The 8723-nt window shown below is 37.8% G+C and overlaps 1 protein-coding gene across 1 annotated transcript in view; it reads left to right on the top strand.

Moving 5' to 3' along the window:
• The window catches only part of ncanb (neurocan b), a gene marked incomplete at its 5' end in the record, with an annotated part of 221252 nt that overhangs the window by 57089 nt on the left and 155440 nt on the right, over positions 1-8723 (top strand).

Below are 8723 nucleotides of genomic sequence, written 5' to 3'. Positions count from 1 at the left end.
ATATATAACTCTTCCATCTACATTTTTAAGTTGAAGCAACAAGGCACATTTTAATTGTGGGAGATACCAGCAAAAATCACTGGAAAAAACAATTTAATTCTTTTTTATCAAAGCAACAAACAAATGACTTTTTTCTTCAGTTAGGGTCACCTCAATTGTTCCACACATAGTATAGTAAAAGAAAAGTGAAAGTAAAAGAAACTGAAGTGCACATAAAATAGCAAAACCATTACTTTCAAAATCAGTTTCTATCAATACTTGTCCTTCCTTCAGCTCATTTATTAGCATAATTGTAGGTCACTAAGGTAAAAACGTAACCAACCRTGAAGAACAAATGAGTAGTCAAGGGGATTTAAGAAGGAAAATAAGTTTCACAGTTTTCAAAGCTACTGTCTGTAGTGGAATTACAAAATTCATCTTTTAACATGAATTGTTATCTGTCTTCAGTCACACTGACATTTTATCTGCTTAGTGTCCATTTCTTTTTTCCTTTACAGTATTCATGTTAAAAATCTCAGCAGCCCATAACAGCTTCTGCACTTACTCACCCCATGCTTTGTAATTATCCTAGCAGCTCTAAAAGGAGGCTAAAATTTTGAGATGCAAAAAAGACTAAAGCAAATTAATCCACAGAGCTCACAATAATCCTTTTTTAGTCATTTCTAAAAGATGTGTTTTTACAATATTAAATCAAATCTTTTGATCATGCTGAAAACTCAAATTAAGAATGTTAATCATGACATTTTGAACTTTGGCAGTAGTCTTGACATTTTATATTTGTTTGTGTGTCTGTCTTTGTGACCTTTGAAGCCACTGATAGTTGATGAGAGGAGGACAGTGTGGCAGAGAAACAAGAAAAGTGGTCCTTCAGAAAGAGACTTGTGAGAAACTCAGAGTCATCTGTCAGTTTGTGCCGAGGGTGTAGTGGTCCCTCTGCCTGCCGATCTGTCCATTTGGCAGTTTTATCTCTGTTCCAGGGAGCTTAGTATTACCATCCTTTAGTCTGTCTTTGGCCTTCCTGCACCCCTCCTATTGGTTATTAATGTGTATCTGTATGTTGGACAGATTACACACACCCCTCGCTGCTCTTCAAGCCCTTTCTAACTGGCAGCTGCTCTCTGCTTCTGCTTTTTCTGGAGACCCATTCATCCATTGTCTTTGACCTTTTTTCTCCTTTCCGATCATGGGGGAGCTTCTGCCTGTCTCCAGCAGTCATTATGCTAGAGGTGGAGCACACTCTGGACAGGTTGCAAGTCCATCACAGAGCCATATAGAGACAAATGAGACAAACAACCATTCACAGTCTCACTCACACCTCGGGACAATTGTGTTACAAATAAATCTAACTTGTGTTTAGTCAGTGGGAAGAGACTGAAGTGCACAGAGAAAATTGACACTTAGACACCACCAAGAACCTTCTAATGCCTGGTTTACGAGGCAAGATTTTAAAATTGTCGGTTGATTTCCAAAACCTGAGAGACTCCACATAAAGATAAAAAAAATCATACACATGAGAGGTTTGGTCCTACAGTAGCTGTGTTTCCATTAGGGCTGCCACAAACGATTATTTTTATAATCGATTAATCACCGATTATTTTTTCAATTAGTCGACTAATCAGATCATACGTTAACTGAATATAAAACATAGAGCTTATCGCGCCAGAATGCAGCTGCTATTATATAACCATGGTTAGATTTTAGCTATATGCTAACTAAAAATAATTGCTGTGGAAGACAAGTTCTGCTCTGCAGATATTGCACAGGTTTCTCTTTCATTTTCTTAAAATGATCCCACACTTTTGAGCTCCGTTGCTGGGTAGCCATGATACCAGAGCCTGTCTGTATAATGTCTTGTGACGTCCACGGCCTACCCCAGTTACCACTACTGTACGTGTGTGTCAAGGACAGAAAGGCAGATGTGGCAGTGGAAGGTGTCAAAGCAGTTTGGAGAGAAAAACAAAGGAAAGAACAAAACCAAACAAAAAAGAAAACGGTTAATCGATTATTAAATTAGTCATCGATTATTTTAATAATCGATTAGTCGTCGACCAATCGACTAATCGTGGCAGCCCTAGTTTCCATCAATGTTTTTTATGCGCATTTTGAAGTATTGCATTAGAAAAGGTTGACGGATATGGCAAATTAGCAAAAACGTTTTTTACAAGATGAAAAAACATTTGATGAATGAGTTCTGACGTAGCGAACATTTACCTCGATCAGCTGTTTCTGCTGTCCAATAATTGTAGCAGCTGCAGCTGGACCCTCCTCCTGCTGTCGGCGTCTTTCCAGATATTCCCGTAATGTGAAGAGAATCGCTTTCTTTTTCTACGCCTCCAGACAGCATGTAACATCTCCAATATTAGCTGGTGTGACAGAATAATTACAACCTTCCCGATAGTAACAACACGTTCCTGATAACTTCTCTCCTGAGATGTGTAGTCCCTGCAAGTTTGTGACCTTACTTTCTGTAACACGAGTGTCTGACGTAATTACACTTTACGTAGCCTGGTTGATTCGCTCCAAGCCAGTAAATGGAAACAAGTCTGACGTGTATTTTCTTCTTCTTTTTTTTTTTTTTTTGGAACATTTTAAAATTCTGCTCAAAATTCACATTAAAATTGGATGAAAACACACCTAGTGTGTGGTGTACAGCCACATGACAAAGAAAACACACCACACACAACTTTCATTCATGAACATTAAAGGGGCAATATCATGTAAAATCAACTTTTTTGAGTTTTATATCATGTTATAATGTTATACTCTCATAAGAAAACATGCCCAAAGCCTTGCTCTGACTCATTCATGCATGTTTGAGAAATCCTGCAGTGTTTTTAGGAAGCCATGCTGAGGAGCAAAACGACAGGTGGGGACCAGAAACACCCCTGGGCCGTGTCTTTAAGCCGAACTTCCTCATGGCAGAGACCCTCCCCACACACTCCGCCCATGATTCCTGCAGGCTCTTGGGTGAAAGTGAAACCTAACTGTCTGCTGAGCTCTCAGCATTAGTTCTCACTCAGTGAAGCTATTTTCATATTAAAAATACCTTTGAGGAAATGCATTTTCAGATGCCAAGTTAACGGCATCATGCCCCCCCCGCCCCCCCCCCCAGCACCGAACTGGGCAACACAGAAGCGAAGGTGGTTCTTAAAGAGACAGAGGCCAATTTCAAGGCATTTAGTAAAGGAGGTGATGAGAAGATAAGTTTATTTTCTATTTAAACATAAAGAAAGCATTTTAATAACAGCTAAAGGTGTCATAGATACTTTATTATGGTATAGTATTTAAATATATGCCTGAGAAACACATAGTATTGGCCCTTTAAGACAGGAAATCTCACAAAACCTCTCGAGACCAAACATGAGTTCAGGGTAAATAAAACATGGCTGATGAGGGAGAAGCACTATAGTTTGTGGACTATTTTTAAGGGTGGGAAAAAAGATATCTCTGACGTCTGGATTTTCTGGTGCTCCATGGCAGTTGTTTTGTCTTCAGTGTTTTAGATCCCCCTTCATGTTTCCATCACCTTGCTTTCTGATTGGCTATACATCACATTCAAGAGGCTGTGAGCTTGTTTGTCCTCGGGGAAAACAACACACATGCTGTGATATCAAGCCAAGATAATCCAACATGTTGAACATTCCCGATTTGAAGTCGGTCATCTTTCTGAGCTGATTTTTAACACACCCCACATGGCAGAAATATCCCATAAAATTATCTTAAAAGCTGTCATGATAATTGAAGCGTCCTTAAAATTGTCTGAAGGGAAAATTCGGGTCAAAAATCAGCACAATTATCTTTCTGTGTGAGCCAGGTGTAACTGTGTCCTGACACCATGATCTGTCTGCTTGGTTTGCACCAGTGCTGGTTTGGATTCTAAGAGATGATGAAAAAATGCAGCCAGCTTTTATGTCCATGTCTACTGGTTGTGTGAAAACCCGTAAGAAACATCCCACTAGTCGTTTCAACCAGCTTTTGATTTTCCTTTTTATTTCCTCCTTATTTCTTAGATTTCATGCTTATCTTTTTTTTCCACCAAGCTAACACAGGGAGGTGGAGGACAGCTGGGAAGCTTAGCACTAAAACTCACCCTGTGACACTTTGCTTGACGGCTCAGTACTGAGAAAAAAAGGAAAAAGAAAAAAAAAGCTGGATGAGAAGATGGAGAACAAATTAGAGCTGTAAGCTTTTTGCACGAGTTTGCAAGTGTGCTCTTATAGTGGCACCACTTTAGTGCTGGTGTGTTGCACAAGATAGGTGTATTATTAAGCCTTTAAATGTGCAAAAATTAGTCACGGCTGTGGCTTCAAGGGGGTTCCTGTAAAGCCTGACACAAACTGACTGGATAGCAGGAGACCTGCAGTGAGAAGGTTAATATTTGTCATCAAGAAAGCAGGAGGAGATAAAAGGATCCAGTCTGAGCCAGGCAGCATTAAAAGTAACTTAAGATGAGAAAGAAACTCAACCAGAAAAGGGTGGAATGCCCCCTATGGGTTGAGGGGGAGCCTTTGCCTCAAGTGGAGCTGTTTTGTTCAGGAGTGATGGTAGGATGAAGCGGGACATGGATCGACAGTTTGGGGCCTGAGGTTCATGCATGGTGAGACACTCAGCTCATCAGAATCAGATTTAAAAATAAATGAACCCTAAAGAACAACTTATTCACCATACGACTGGCAGAAGTTGTGTTATGTTATGTTTCATATCTCATATCAGTATTCTTTACACAAACTGTACTTGATGTGCATTTCATTAATACAAAACTGTTATTATGTTCTACCTTTACTTATAAATGAAGTCCATGCACCACTTACAATATCCCATCTCAGTCCAGATACTGTCACAAGTTGAAAAATGGCAGGGAGAAAAAGTTTCTCACAGGACATCCACACAGCCACTCGTTTTGTTTCAGAAGAACTTTTGTCTCAGCTGTGAGGGTCTCATTTAAAATTTTACCTGCTGCTTCCATCGGAAGTCCAGCTTAGACAATTGTTTGAGCTTTAAAATATATAATCCTTTATTCTAAAAGTCAGGTTTGGCAAGAGAGCAAGAACCATTAATGAAGCTCCCTTGCTCTTTTACTTTTTTAAACTTTATTAAACTGAACATTTTCAAAGCATGTACCAAAAACACTGCACTTGGCTTGCTAACTATACATTTTTTTCTGCAGCTCCTAGTATTCTCTGAGCTCAACATGCCCTGATCCTGAGAACCGGTTTTTGGTTTTCACATTTCAAAACAAAATTGACAAAAAAAACATGTTGGTTTTTTTTTGTGTTTGTTTTCCTGGTTTTAAAAAAGGAATGTAAAATCAAACTAAATAAAAATCCACAGTGTTTGCTTTTTGCTTCAACTTTCTACATCCAAAATAAAACACATGGTTGTTGTGTTAACATTTAGCGGTACTGGAAATTACGGAAATTGCCAAAGAAGAAGAGTTGAAGGTGGCTGGAAGACTGCTTAAAAATGGAAAAGCATTCCTAAATTAGACAAATATTCTTGGTGGAAAGTGGAAATGTAATGCACCAGGAGTTCAGAACATGGTCTCAGATAGTGCACTAACAAAATATAAAGCTTGTATTTGTGTTAACCATTAAATGAAAACAAACAAACAAAAAAAGCATAGCCTGTTTTAGTTTTGCAATTGTTGTTTTTTAAAACTAAAAAAGCACCAGATTTTGTTTCTCATTTAATTTGAAACAGAAAAACCAAAGAACAGATACACAGATAATAACTCCATTGTTTCATTATGCTGATTAACATTAGCTGAGTTTTTGCTTTTGTGTAATTTTGTTTTACGTTTCTGTGCGTTTGTCTTCATGTCTGTTTTTCTCTCCACACCTGTATCATTGTTGGAAAATGTAATGTTTCTAAAAATGGAGATATGGTTTATATGTAAATGCAACCTGTCAAAGAGATAAATCTCTTTCTGTGTAGGAGATATTTTTAGAAAACTTTCATCTTTTACATTTATTTTGATCATTCTTTTAGTTTCCAAACCATTTCTCTGGTTCTAGTCAGTCAAACTGAAACAGTGAAAGTGAAACAGCTGGTTTTAGACCATAACATCTCTTTCAGACAGCTTCCTCTTGTGTCCACAGTTAATCCTGTTGGATGTGGTTGGTCCTTCTTGGTGGTATGCTGACATTACCCTTTAATACTTTACAGGTTATGTATGAAGCTAACAAAAACACATTACCTTTTTATCCAATTAAATTTTGTTAAAAGAGAGCATCCTAATAGAGATTTATGTAAAACCTAAAATTTGAAACAGTTTGAAGGAACAGAGAATAAAACTATGGAATAATCTTAAGATTGATGTTAAAACTGTCCSAACACTGTGTATGTTTATGACACAGGTGAGTTTATGGAAGAAATAAGATATAGTGCATGTGTTGAAATGAGCTGTTGTTTAGGAAAGACTTCACTTGGTTTTGCATATTATTATTGTTGAAATTGAATTTAGGAATAAATAAGGGCAAATATAATATGATTTTTCTTTCTGCTTCATTTAATTTTTGATTTGTTTACTATTTTATTGTATATAGATTTTCTTTTGTTTGTTTTAAAATGAATGAATAAATCAATAAAACAAGTCTTAATAATATTTATTTTTAAAAACTCTTTGAGTTTAGTCTACAATTCGGTTGTTTTGGTTTTTTAGCTGTCATTTTTTAACACAGTGATCAACTCCTATTGACAGGTTTCCATCAAACAGCTCGCCTGCCATGGTTTATGGCCCACATACACACTGATCTGGCTCAAACACACTCATACACAATCAGCTGACATGCAGGTGCAGGGAGTGGAATGGCAGAGGCCATGGAGGATGCCCTCGATCAGTTCCAGTTGCTCTTCACTCTCAGGTTGACGGGTGTKAATCGGGCAAAGTGAAGAGGATGCTGTTTTTTTATCTTTTAAAAAGCTTCTGCAGACATCTGGAAAATAAATAAGGAGAGGAAGATAAGAAAAAGGGGAGCAAGCAAGAAAGGGTGTCTACAATTTTGCTCCCATTAACAGTGAAAATGCCATTACCGCTTACTGTGTGTGTCTGTGTGCCGCTCTGTGCTGGACACCTGAAGACATTTCAGCTGCGTTTAATCAGTTCAGAATACCTCTGAAGGAAGACAAATGGGCCAGTGGTGACAGTCATGCAGGTGCCACAGCAAACCGGCAGACAGAAAATTAAAAGAAGAAGAAAAAAAAGACCAATTTGAGCTCTGTCTGCAAGTCGAAGGAAGTGGAGGACGTATCCTGTTGCCCTTCTCACATACAGACAGACACAAGACAAGGTTAATGAAAGATCCCCTGTTAACGTTTATTAAAGTCCATCGTGTCCTTTCAGATTTTACTGTCCAGTTTTCCCACTGGTGCAAATTTACYGAACAGACAGGTTCTTATTTAGAGCACTTTCATTTTAAGTTCACCCTGGATCGTAACTTTTTAAACTAAGAAATGATAAAATTATTGTTGTTTTGGTCAAATACTGTTTGATCAGATGTTATGCAATATAGTGAGATCTTGAATGATTTTGTGAACAACTGTCCACTACTACCACACTAAATTTTAGCATATCTGAAAAGAATGATTATGGTATAGCAATTTTGTGTTGGCTTTGAGTAACTGTGGCCCCCTGAGCAATTTAATTTAATAACCCTGTGTCAATGTCTCAAAATGTGCTGTTGTAAAGTCATCATTGACCATAAATAAAATGTTGATTATTTCATGTGCARACTGATGATATCCCACCATGGTGGAGCTGCACGGGATTCAAACGTAGCCGGCAGCCWGCAAAATTCACAGTGTAAAATCTAAATTTTGCTGCATTAGTGTCAGCTACATTTGCTTTGGCCCAGTTATACTGGGAAGTGGAAATATCCCACTTTTAATTGAAATGCCCCTCCAGTGGGAATTCCCTGTGGGAAGAGTTCGGAGTTTAAGACGRCACTTATCACAACTCAACATTGATTAAAACTCTTTTATTTTTAATAGTAATTCTATAATGTTTATTTCACATTTAGTCACGTAGTACTTTTTCGTAGTTATAAGAGGACATGTTAAAATGCTTTTTCTATACAGGAAATACCACATAGAGGCTCAGTTATTGTTTGTTAGCTGTGCTCAACCATAGCAATGAGACAAAGAATGCAAGGTTTTATGTTTAGTTGAAGTTAAACATGAAATGAAGTTAATTACAAATGAAGCATTGAGGGCCACCATAACGCAGCATTTGTTCAAAACGTGGAAAGAAAAGGGAAGATTTTTCAGATTTTCAGCTTTACAAGACTGTCTTCATTTGAATCTACATCTGACTGTTGAAAAGATAGAAATATTTTAAACCAAAAAATTTCTTGTCTAGGTAGAATTTGACAAGAAAATAGAAAGCAAGAGTAATCATTATTGATGCTTTTGTTTTTTTTAGCTACCTCTCAGGTAGATAGATTGGAGAGTGCACTTTGTTTGTCTTTTGGGACTACAKCCTAATCTGCTTGTGTTTGTGTGTGCGTGTGCATGTGTGTGTTTGAGCATGTGTAGAGGAAATAAAAGGGTCTGCGTGTGGTACACAAAGACGAGCACTACATCCTCAAGAGAGATAAAGCAAAGAGTGTGGCAGCTGGGAGCCAAATATGATAGCCACTTCTGAAACATGCATTCTTTGTGTGTGTGTGTGTGTGTGTGTGTGTGTGTGTGTGTGTGTGTGTGTGTGTGTGTGTGTGTGTGTGTGT

This window comes from Austrofundulus limnaeus, unplaced genomic scaffold (assembly GCF_001266775.1).
Source record: "Austrofundulus limnaeus strain Quisiro unplaced genomic scaffold, Austrofundulus_limnaeus-1.0 Scaffold153, whole genome shotgun sequence".
Taxonomy (NCBI): Eukaryota; Metazoa; Chordata; class Actinopteri; order Cyprinodontiformes; family Rivulidae; genus Austrofundulus; species Austrofundulus limnaeus.
Note: the sequence above shows the minus strand (reverse complement) of the source record. Positions and strands in the feature narration are given on the sequence as shown.